General features: G+C 49.1%; 1 protein-coding gene across 8 annotated transcripts in view; it reads right to left on the minus strand.

Annotated features, from left to right (window-relative positions):
• Positions 1-12,334, minus strand: part of RNF182 (ring finger protein 182) — a 73,732-nt gene extending 61,398 nt beyond the window's left edge. For 2 of the 8 annotated variants that reach the window (XR_016234277.1, XM_089333377.1), the window contains exon 1: positions 11,391-11,708. The gene's annotated coding sequence lies outside the window, so the exon portion shown is untranslated. The other 6 variants (XR_016234275.1, XR_016234276.1, XM_089333374.1 and 3 more) reach the window with 5 other exon arrangements.
• Between the last annotated feature and the right edge of the window lie 284 nt (positions 12,335-12,618).

Consider the following 12,618-nt stretch of genomic DNA (forward strand, 5'->3'; position numbering starts at 1 on the left):
GCAGATGGAAGACCTCTTTCTCTCTCTGCCTCTCCTTCCCTCTCTGTGTAACTCTTTCAAATAAATGAATTATTTTTAAAAAATAAAAGGTAGGCTTGAGGATAAGGGTTCTCTCCTTTCTTCTCCAAAACCCTACCTAAAGTCTCCAGCAATAGGTGTCCACAGGATGTCTTCTTGATTATCTCCTGGGAACAGCCTCTCCCTCAAAGTCAACCATGCCTGCCACTTTTTTTTAAACTTTATTTCTATTTTTTTTTTCCATTTTACTTGAAAGGCAGAGAGACAGAGATCTTCCAGCTGCCAGCAACAGCCAGGGCTGGGCAAGGCCAAAGCCAGGAGCTGGAACTCCATCCAGGTCTTCCACGTGGGTGCCAGGGGCCCAAGTACTTGAGCCATCACATCACCTGCTGCCTGCATTAGCAGGAAATTAGATGGGAAGCTGGGGAGCAGGGACTCAAACAAGGCACTACAATATGGGATGTGGTGACTTAAGCCAGCACACCAAACTCCTGCCCCTAGACCTGCCAATCTGAACCTGCCCCACCAGGTGGCCCTCTACCATCAGTCTTCCCACAGCATACACGACCTCAAAGTCATCTCCCCCGCAGCAGGAAAGCATGCTCTGTGCCTCTGCTAAATCACAGTCAAGTTCTGCCCATCTTGGCTAATCCACAGTGTGGGGAGCAATCCGGACTAGACTAAGTTACTCGAATTAAGACTTATTCTATGCATCTGCTCTCCCACAATATGGCGCTGGGAGAGAAGTAAACAGCTTCCGCACAGCTGCCTCCAGTTCAGTTAATAAACTGTAGGACTTGCTCCTGATTGGAGAGCGGCGTACTCGGCGTGTGGGCAGCCGAGTTGGGATTGGCGGAGGAGGACTATAAAGGAGGAGAGAGACGGCATTCACCGGGAACATCTATGGGGAACATCTAGCTGAAGGAACACCTGTGCAGCCCCCGAGAAGAGCCGGCCGGCGGTGTGCCGCTCCCCTGCGGAAGTGGGGAATGCGGCCAGGGGGAACTGCCCTTCCACGGAGGTGGAAGGGACAGTAGCCAACCCGGGAAGAACCAGCAGCAAACCCGGGGAGGGCCGAGCAGACGAAAGAACAGCGCAGGGTCCTGTGTCGTTCCTCCACGAAGAGGGGGAGCGACATAATGGTGCCGTGACTCGGATATGAAGCCTAGGCAGGGTTTAGTGTCGTTCCTCCATGAAGAGGGGGAGCGACATAATGGTGCCGTGACTCGGATATGAAGCCTAGGCAGGGCTTAGTGTCGTTCCTCCACGAAGACGGGGAGCGACATAATGGTGCCGTGACTCGGATAGGAAACCTAACTCGGATAGGAAACCTAGGACGGATAGCAAACTTAGGAGGGAAGAAACGGGAAGAAGTGGGAAAATACCGGAGAGAGAGACTAGCAAAGAGCCTAGGTGCCGGAAGAAGCTATTGAAAGCCTAGGCATTGACTCGGATATGGACTGTGGGAAAGAAGTTAGGATTGAAAGCGAAAGTGAAAGCTTTCATAGACTCGGATGCGGACTATGGCGGGGAAGCTAGGAGATTGAAAGCGAAAGTGAAACCTGGAGGAGGCTTGGACTCGGATATGGACTGTGGGAAAGAAGTTAGGATTTAAAGTGAAAGCAAGAAGAAACTTAGACTCAGATACGGACTGCAGGTTGAAAGTGAAAGTGAAACCTATAAGAAACTTAGACTTGGATACGGACTGTGGGGAGAGGCCAGGAGAAATGAGGGAGGAATATTGTTGGAAGAAAACTTAGGGAAACACACCGGGTAGAGAAAAATGTTAGGGAGGATGAAGCCGCGAGTGCAGGCCAAGCCATCTTGGAATTCTTCAAGTCACCCTGGGGAGCAAGAGGCGAAGATCTGGAACCAGAGGCAGAGACGTGGGCCGCCAGGATTCGCCAGGTTAGTCCGGGGAACTTGGACTGAATGCCGGTGGTGGCGGAAACATTCGCGGAAGCCGCCGCGTGCAGAGAGAGCACGGGGCATTGGCGCGAGGCCGTGGTGCGGGCGCGAAGTGCGTGGAGACCGCGGAGCGTGCGCGCAGAGCCGGGAACCCGCCGGCGGGGCGAGGCGCCAGGAAGCTGCGCGGAGCCGTGAAGCTGCCGGCAGGGCGAGGCAGCGGGAAGCTGCGGGGATAAGAGAAAAGTGGAGTGAGAGAAATGGGAATGTTGGCAGACAGAAGTAAAATGGGAGAAATAGGAATGCCCGGAGATAGAGAAATAGAGAAATAAAAAGGCCTCCCTACAACACTGCAATGTGAGAGCTTGGATTCGGTCTGCCTAATCAAGTGAGGCGATGAGCACCTGCGGGCAGCTAGCAGCTTATGCGCCGCAGGTCACCGAAGACAGGCACGAATTAACATCAGTAAGGCTTCCCCACAATACAACAATATTAAGCTTGGATTCGGTCTGCCTGATTTAAGGCGGTAAGCGCCAGCAAGCAGCTCGACCAGAGTATGAGCTGCAGGTCACCGAAGATAGGCACGAACCAACACTAATAAGTCTCCCCCACAATAAGGCAATGAGAAGGCTTGGATTCGGTTTGCCTGATAGGTCTTGTAAGTCCCCTGCAGGCAGAGCAGAGCATGCGCTGCAGGGCACCGAACACAGGCACGCATCAGCGCCTAAAAACCTCCTCACAACATGGCGAAGAGAGGACCCGGATTCGGTTTTCCTGATTGATAGGACTTGTAAGAGCCTGTGGCAACTCTAGCAAGTAGAGCAGAGTGTGTGCCGCGGGACACCGAAGACAGGCGCGTATCAACGCCAAAAATAAAAAGAAAGGGGGATCTGTGGGGAGCAATCCGGACTAGACTAAGTTACTCGAATTAAGACTTATTCTATGCATCTGTTCTCCCACAATATGGCGCTGGGAGAGAAGTAAACAGCTTCCGCACAGCTGCCTCCAGTTCAGTTAATAAACTGTAGGACTTGCTCCTGATTGGAGAGCGGCGTACTCGGCGTGTGGGCAGCCGAGTTGGGATTGGCGGAGGAGGACTATAAAGGAGGAGAGAGACGGCATTCACCGGGAACATCTATGGGGAACATCTAGCTGAAGGAACACCTGTGCAGCCCCCGAGAAGAGCCGGCCGGCGGTGTGCCGCTCCCCTGCGGAAGTGGGGAATGCGGCCAGGGGGAACTGCCCTTCCACGGAGGTGGAAGGGACAGTAGCCAACCCGGGAAGAACCAGCAGCAAACCCGGGGAGGGCCGAGCAGACGAAAGAACAGCGCAGGGTCCTGTGTCGTTCCTCCACGAAGAGGGGGAGCGACATAATGGTGCCGTGACTCGGATATGAAGCCTAGGCAGGGTTTAGTGTCGTTCCTCCATGAAGAGGGGGAGCGACACACAGAAATCATGACTTCACATTTACCAACTCTGTGATCTTGGATACACTGTTTATTAGCCTTCTGTAGACAAGGAAACGAGAATTATCATGAAGATCAAAAGAGATAGCCTGTGTATACTTCATAGAGGACCTGGCACCAAGTAAGTTTTCAAAAAATGGTAGCTACTATAAAATGTATTATTCAAAGAACCTACAGAATGCGCTTAATTACTTGGTTATATAGACTTCTGTCTCAATGAGTCCTCCTTTTCATATAGTTTAAATTAAAAAAAAAAGGCCCCTGAAATTAAAATGCTTAATCATTCTCCTATGCAGACCTCAAGAACATGTGTTCACTGGGGGAGGAAGGGAGCAGATGGGACAGTATAGCTGAAACACCAAGAACATTAAAAAGACAAATGTAAATTATTTTGGAAGATCCATTCTCTGCTCTCTTTCACTGGAATAATCAAAAGCTTAATCATAACTGTCAGGATAACATTAAGTTAACTAGTGCTTTATGGTTTTTTTAACTTCTAATCTTTTAAGACATGAGCAATCAACCGAAATGAACTGAAAACAGAATTGTGATGCCTGAATTCTAAAGCTATATTTCAGATGACAAAAACTTTGAAATAATTTTATGGTGCCCTCATGACCCATTTTGGAACTTAGGTAGCTGAAGTGACTCTACCATACAAGGAACTTGAGCCAGTTTCCTAAGGTCCTAAAACAATACTGAATGAGGAATTAGACTGAAACATCGTAATTTTATGTGACATTTTAGAAAATCTTTTAAGTATTTAATGAACAACACACTTGTGCCTACCTTATCTCTAGTACTAGAAATTTTAAGACATGGCTTTTGTTCTTCAGAAGCTTAGAGTCTGAGCACATGAAGTAGGTAAATATATTTTTAACAAAATATAGTATATACTTAAAAAGGCACGCACAGAGTTCCAGCAGAAGAGACAGGGTGAGAAAGGACTATCACTTACTCCTTGGGGCAGGGAAGAGGCAGCCATGGAAAGCCCAGATGAGCCGGGGCAGATACTCAGCACAGCTGTGAAGACGCCACTTCAGACACCCACATCTCACGTAGGAATGTCCAGATTCCAAGTGCTGGTTCCACTTCCAAGTCCAGCTCCTGCTAAGCGCATACCCTGGGAGGCAGCAGGTTCTAAGAATGTGGAAGACCAGGATGAGTTCCTGGCTCCAGGCTTAAGCCTGGCCCAGTCCTGCCTGTTGCAAACATTTGAGGAGTGAACCAGCAAATGGAAGATTGATATATTTCTCTCTCTCTCTCTCCCTCCCTCCCTCCCTCCCTCCTTTCTTCCCCCCATAAATAAAAATAAATTCAGGAAAAAAAGAGCAGGTAAGCCCCAACTGTCTTAGCCAAAGGACAAAGCAATGGACAGACATTTCCAAGACATATTTACAGGTCATAGCAGGATCCACATCATAGAAAACATGTATTCTTTTAGTATGTGAACACATAAAATACACGAGAGAACTAATGTCAGAAGCATATTTATGCAAATTAATCTATAATAGTTTCCATGTACAGGAAAGAACACACATACAAGTGTGCTATAAGAAATGCTTCTTGTTTTATGATTTTAGATTTTCTTTTTATTAAAGGGAAAATAAGAGGAGCAAAAGCCCACAGACCATGAAAAGCGTCTCTGTTTCCACACTAAGGACACAGCAGTGCGTAGACACAAAGCTTGCTGGACTGATGCTCCGGTGCAGCAGGTGAAGTCGCTACTGGAGACACCCGTATCCCAGACTGGGGTTCCTGCTTCAGCCCAGCGACTCCAAGCTTCCAAACCAGCTTCCTGGTAATGTGCAGCCTGGAGGCAGCAGACAATGGCTCACGTTCTTGGTTTCCTAACACCTACACGGGAGACCGCATGGAGATCAGGCCCAGAACCGGCTGTTACGGGCACTAAGGAAGTGAACCAGTAGGTAGACGATCTCTCTCTCTCTGTTGCTGTGTCAAATAAATAAATCAATCTTCTAAAAAGAAAAAAAATCTTGCTACATTACTTGACATAAAGCCATAACTTGGGTATATTTTGCAAACCTTTAGGTTGATAGAGATCATATCAGTTTCCTCATTCATGAAATAGGGATAATAATAGTACCTATCTCATTAGGCCCTTTGGGTATTAAATGAGCCAACATTTGTAAAGTACTTGGAACGGCTGGCCCATGGGAAGCACTAGTAAGGGCCTGATTAATTGATCAACAGAAACAAAGATGGAGGGGTGGGCCCTGTAGTGCAATGGGTTAAACCACTGCTTGGGATACCCACATCCCATACTGGAGTGCCTGGGATAGAGTACCATCTCCACTGCTGATCCAGCTTCCTGCTACTATGCAACCTGAGAGACAGCTGATATGGCTCAAGTGCATTAGCCCTACCATCCACATGGGAGACCTGGATGGAGTTCTGGGCTCCTGGCTTTGTCCTGACCCTGCTCCAACTATGGCAGGCCTTTGGGGAGTAAACCAGAAAATGGAAGATCGATCTCTCTCTCTCTCTCTCTCTCTCTCCCCCCCCCATAAATAAATAAATAAGTAAAAATTAAAAGAAAAAAAGATGGAACTCAATATGGCTGCAATCATACTAAACAGTGTCTCCAGAAACCAATATATAACCAGAGAAAATGCCAGATAAGACCACGCAGAAACTTACGGCTACAGACTTGTAATTCAAGAGTTTGAATAAACACCTGTTCTTCAATAGACTAAGCCTGACACATCACCGTGATGAAGCTGTGTAAAAATGCATGTCCGCCTTGAATGGGTACAGTTAGAGGAGAGGGAAGACGGTTCACAGTGGAGGCTGCAACTCAGAAACACAGCGTCTCATTCAAACACACCATGTATGTTAGACAGTTTTATTGGATAGCTCCCTTACTGCCTTGATTACCTAAGCTGTGTACCTGACAATTAGACTATGTTAACCACGTGCAAAAACCTTTATTCTCGGGCTTTAGTTTGTGCTATACAATGTTCAAAGTGCACTCAGGCTTCAGTTCCTGGGAGTCACTGTTTAGTGGCCAAGAGGAAAATCAGGGTGAGTGAGGAGCAGCAGCCCTGTGGTGGGCTACCAGCCTCTGGAAACGCTACTACAGGAGCAAATCTTGACTAATCGCTCCCGGAGTCTGGACCACAAGGTGTTAAAGTGATGACTGGAGCCATGGGTCGCTTCCTCCCTCCCCTTGACCAGCAAGTCCCCAGGGCTCCTCAGTCTGTAATGATCTCCCTCTTTAGCACCTGCTACTCACCAAAATCTCTACCTCCCAGTCCTCTGGTTTTCACTTCCCAATTCATTTTTAAGACTTATTTTAAGATTTATTTTATTTATTTAAAAGGCAGAGTTACAGAGACAGAGAAGGAGAGAGAGAGATCTTCATCCGCTGGCTCATCCCCCAAATGGCAGCAACAGCCAGAGCTGAACCAAGTGAAAGCCAGGAGCTTCTTCCAGGTCTCCCACATGGGTGCAGGGGCCCAAGGACTTGGGCCATCTTCTGCTTTCCCAGGCGCATTAGCAGGGAGCTGGATCGGAAGTGGAGCAGCCAGGACTCCAACTGACACCCATATGAGATGCAGGTGCTGCAGGTGGCAGCTTAACCCCCTACAGTGCCAGCCCCACGTCCCCTGATTCTAGGTAAAGAATCAGGGATTCTACTAGGGATCTAGTTCTACTAGGGATCTAGTTTGAGACACTTGGGGAAATGACAAGTCAACCCAGCACCTAACAGGATCCCAATTTCCCTATCTGCCATATCACATTCAGAAGGTCCAAATGGTGAGCTACAAGCTTTATAACATGTGTCATGTTTTCTTTTAAATGCACACAGTTGTAAACTATCTAAGTTTTAATATTCTTCTGGTTGACAGAAATTAACCAAACCATACTCCTAGTTAAAAAAAAATTCCAAGGGATATAAAATACTGTTAAAACATTACATAAATAACTAGTAACTTTTCCCCTAAAAAAGATAGGCTACAAACTTGACCAAAGGAAATAATCTGGGCACTGCACAATAATGAGTTATATATGAAAGAACTGACTACAGCAGTGAAAACAAGAGTAATTCCTTAACCGTGAGAACTGGATTTCACAACATTCTTGCACCAAATCAAACTTCCTCTTAATTCCACTTTTTCACGAACATTTTGCAGTAGCCTCATCAAGGAGGAAACACTTGACAAACATTTGTTGACTGAGGGCCAACACTGGACTACACACCTGCTACAAGTAATTGGTACCCAAGGAAATCAATCAATTCCCTTGAACTCTGTTTCTATCGCTTCAATTACCTACCAGACAGCACACATGTATACATTTTCCCCATGCGCTTGCGGTTTACACAACAGCTTAACACATCTTCGTTGTAACTGAAGCACAACAAAACAAAACACATGCCCACAAGTTCCTCAGCCTTTGTCAGTCACCGTTTAGAAGCCATGTCTCTAGACACCAATCCCTGTCCCCATGGCTATGCATCTCCCGCCCCCTGATCAATACCTACCATGCACAGCGGGTCAGCTAACAATCTTATATTTATAGCGTTTTCGTACAGCTCTCAGGGCACATTACTCTTGCCAGCCACAAATCTAAACCTAAGTGTCTGGGTAATGAAGAAATCATTTTAAAACTATCATGGTTTGCAAACGGGCTTTTATAACTGCTACAACACGTTGTACTAGATGCTAAATTACCAACCAGTAATCATGTTATCACAGTGCAGCTAGAAACTGCAAGAGGATGTTGACCCAGAAACAGCCAATAAAAGCTTCAGTGGCTTTAGGCTGCCCAGGCAGGCTTACGTGGTTCCATGGAATGGACTTGCAATGGCACAAATATAATATTAATCCTAACTTCAACGAGAACATCTCCTGGCTCATTTCATATGTTTGGATATGCTTGATAAATTAAATCCCAGAATTCTTTGGGCAGAACAAGGACTGCTGGGGACGGTCATTAGACCATATTTTGCATCCTATGTCAAAACTGCAACCAGTTTAACTTCATAAAATTGAAAACTCCAGCCTGGAAATGCAGGAAAAGCCTCCTACTGGAGTGCATCAGTGAGAGTAATGGCTAGTATTTTACACCTGAGCGTGTGCTGTACTGGCGTCTACTTCCACCAGGTGGCTAATCTAAGTCAGACATAAGGAGCATTTTCCACCTGCATTTCCTAGGGAGACATTCTGAATATCACAGTATTTGTTCTGTCATTTTCTGCTTATGCACACACCTCAGAACACTGATCTCACACAGAAACACGCCAGATGATTATTTTTCACTGCACTGACACACAAGCTTTATTTCATGCTTCACAGCTTTTATAATCAAACCACCACAACAAAGCAGTGCCTGCAATACACGACTGTTTATTTCTGTTTACTGACTTTATTTTTTGGCAGAAAATGACACCGCTCTGAAGATGCCAGACTATACAAGGATTGCATCGTGTGCCCGTGTGCACAAGCAGCAAAGGCAAAATATGTGTCCTGATTGTGCTACCTGAACGTTGTATGTGTCTCTGTTCTTGGACACACAAACCAAGGGTGACACCATAAACGTTTAGGCTGGAACTCAGGGTGTGGGTTTCATCCGGGGGAAAAGCAGGCGCAGAGTCCTTGGACCTGAATGTTAGATTTGCTAACAAAGATCTGAATAAAGCTGTACGTTTAGTTGCTTAGAAAGAACACAGAAGTAATTTATTTTTAGTACAAAACACAAAACTTCATTCTATGTGCCTACAATGTGCCCAGCTAGCTTCAATATTCTGACTGCCTTTCATGCTTAAATGAGAAAATACTTATTTTCCCTCTTGGTTATCTTCTCAGAGCAGTGCTACTTCATTTTAATCAATGCACCATTTCATTACCATCATCAAAGAGCGTTTAGCAGAACATCTGCGAATCACTCTGCAGGTAACATTCAGTCCAAAAACAAGCCCAATTGTGAAATAATCTGCAAAATGTTGCAACTTCAACCCTTTAGTTCCTAACACAGTCTCCTAATGAAGTGGCATTGCTTAAAATTGCTAGCAAATGTGAACAGACTTGGAAATGTAGTAATCAGCAAGCTAACAGGTGTTGGAATCCCAAAAGAGGGAAAAGGAATATTGGATAATCGTTCTACGCCCGACACCTCAAGCAGCTGTAATATCCAGAATTCTAATCAACTTAACTGCAATTCAAAATGATCAGTGCCACTGGTTTCTTTTTATTAACTACCTTTTAGCAAAAATATAATTTCTTGCATTCCATGGAAAATTAACTGACCTATTCCAACTTTTAAATAATTTTGTTGGCTATATCATTCAGTTAGATCACTTCTCAGGTATCAATGTGACATCTCTCACCAATTAAGAGAAATCATATTAATAGACATATTTCATTTTCTTCTGATCAGCCGTATGTCTGAGAATGAATGTTTTCTGTCTTCGACACTATTCATTTTAAGTACCCAAAAAAACATTTACAACCCCATTTTTTCATTTATTCTTCGTGTCTGCAACAACCTAAATACTGCAAAACGATGGCAAGGCTGGGGGCCACTGAGAGAGGAGGGGCACCCACAACTTGGGCACTTCCTCGCCGGCAGCCCAGTGCCCTTGGCAACTGCATCCTCACCACACTCAGCAACACAGAAGCGAACACCGCCCAGCTACCTGCCCGCGGGACCGCTCCGGATGGCAAACACCGGCCTTGTCCGCTTCCTTCAAGCGGGGGAGGAGACCTTCTAAAAACAATAGCAATGGCACAGGTGCCGAGCATCTCAGGCAAAGTCCTGGCGCGGCTCTGGTGGTCCCGGATGGGGACACCGGAGCTGCCGGTCCCCTCCTGGCTGCAGGTGCAACTACACCTTCCTCAGATAAAGGTCATTTAGGGTCAACATCCAAACGAACTTCAGAAGCGGGATCTAAATGCTACAGCCACAGGCGTTACGAATGGGCTTACTTTTCAGGGATTTGCAAGAAAAAAAATCACTCATTGGTTCCGCTTACCACCCTCGCGTCCCATCCTCAGAGAGAATAACCCAGGAAACATAAAGTGCAAATACAGTATTCTCATACCTCTTTTTTTTTTTCTAAAAGCCTCGATGACAAGCCAAAAACAAAACAAACAAAAAGCCCCAAAGGGGCTTCCGACTCCGTAGGCAGGTTCCGCCCAGCGCACGCCGAGGAGACCCCCAAGTTGGCGCCAGCCCGGGGGACCCCCGGAACGCCGCGAGCTCTCGGCCCCGAAGTTTGCCGGCCCTGGGCTCGGCGCGCGCGGGCGGCCCGACGCAGTCCGGGGCTGAGGCGCGGGTGGCCCCGGGCGCCGGCGAGGCCTCGGCGGCGGCGGCGGCGGCTACGTCGAGGGCGCTCGCCGGCCGCGTCCCGGCGCAGGCGAGCCCGCCAGGGGCTCCGGCAGACCCCGACTCTCCGGGCCGCGGGCGGGCAGGCGGGCGCGCGCCTTACCTGGCCCGCAGCGGCAGCAGCAGCGGCGGCGGCGGCGGCGGCCGAGGGCTCGGGAGCCGCTCCGGCGGCGGCGGCGGCGGCGGCGGCGTCCGGGAGGGGCGGGAGGCGCCCGCGGAGGAGGAGCTCGGGCGCGGGGCGGGCGGCTTTGTCTCCGCGGCGCCGAGCCGCCGACCCTGCGTCACCATGGCAACCGCCGGGGGAGCCCCCGAGCCGGGACCCCGGGGCCGGGAGGGTCCCGATGCCGGCCGCGCCGCCGCCGCCGCCGCCGCCCGGGTGACCCGAGGGGACCAGGACCCCACCCCCACCCGCCGCCGACACCCGTCTCGGCGCTCCCCACCGGAGCGGACGACCCGGGAGAAAGCAGTCCAGGGCCGGCGCGGTGGGCACTGCCCTGCTGTCCCTCACTGGAGGTTCCCGAGCCCCATCGCCGCCGCCGCCGCCGCCGCCACCACACCTTCCTCCGGTGGAGCTGTCCCCCTCACAATGGAAATTCACTTCAGGGAGCGGAAAGAGCGAGGCAAAGTGACAAAGTGAGGAGCAACTGGTACCGGGCGCTCGCGTGGCCGCTGCCGCAGCGCGCGCGGCGCTGCCAAGGGACGCGGTGCCTCCTCCTCTCCTCCTGCTGCACGCTTTGCCTCTGCTGGAGCAGGTCTCACACCTCCCACACCGTGCGTCCGTCCTCTGAGGGCTCCCGTGGCACAGGAGGCTTTCATCTCCGAGGCTAACCCCGAGGTGCACCTGTAACCTCCAGGGCTGGGGCACAACTTTGCGGCCGTGACTGCGGAGCGGGTACCGGGAGCACGGGGCACCCTGTGCGAGCGCGGGCCGTGGACCGCAGGCCACCGCGCTCCGGGAGGAGAGACAGGAGGCTCACCTTGGCGCTGCCGGGCGTTCTCTCCGAAGGAAATTTTTGGAGCGGGAGGGAAAAGTACAGGCGCACCCTGAGGCCACGCTTCCTCCAAAGGACGGAGCCGGAGGGCAGCTACCATAGGGTGAGTGAGTCATCGCTCCGCACGGTGTTTTCTCAGAAGATCGCTTGCCGAATCCAAAAACTCACCGTGCCTTCCTTTAACCCCTCCTCGCACTGCTCCCCTTCCCAGGAGCAAGGAATTTTTTTTATGGCATTTGTGAATCACCAAAGGAATGTCCTTCCCTGATAATAAAACCCTAGGTAGCTGATGTTTTCTGGGTTTGCTGTCTATCCGAGGTGCCACAAAACAGACTAACATTACTGATTGAAACCACGCGTACCACCTAATGAAAATATAAGGCTCATTTTATAGAGAAAAGCGAACGCAGCTTGCTCCTCAGACAGACTGGCCACTTTGCTTTAATGGGAATATTGGTACTTCCAGATGAAGTCAACAAACATGCTGTTTCTGCCAGGCCGTTAAGCAATTTGGCTATACCTATCAAAATTCAAAATGCACCTACCTTTCCCCCAGCTATGGCATTGCTATAGCTCTGTCATGCAAAAATGCACGTAAGTGCAATGATACAGACACAAGGATGTGCCCTGGGACAGTTTTTTAATGTGATTTGTGCCCCAAAGGTTGATGGGCTAGAATCTTGGTCCCCCAGGTAATGGCATTGAAAAGCGGTGCCCCCCTGCCTTAGGGGGGCCTTAATGGAAAGTGACTGCTATCTTGAAGGGATTAATGCCGGCCCCAGGGAGCTGAGTAGGACTTGCAGGAGTGGATTAGGTCCTGCTAAATCAGGTTGTTATTAAAAAAAAAAAAATGAACTGGCCCCTTTCTGCTCTTTTAATTCCTTGAC

This window comes from Oryctolagus cuniculus, chromosome 5 (genome assembly GCF_051225735.1).
Source record: "Oryctolagus cuniculus isolate XC-2025 breed Fujian yellow rabbit chromosome 5, ASM5122573v1, whole genome shotgun sequence".
NCBI lineage: Eukaryota > Metazoa > Chordata > Mammalia > Lagomorpha > Leporidae > Oryctolagus > Oryctolagus cuniculus.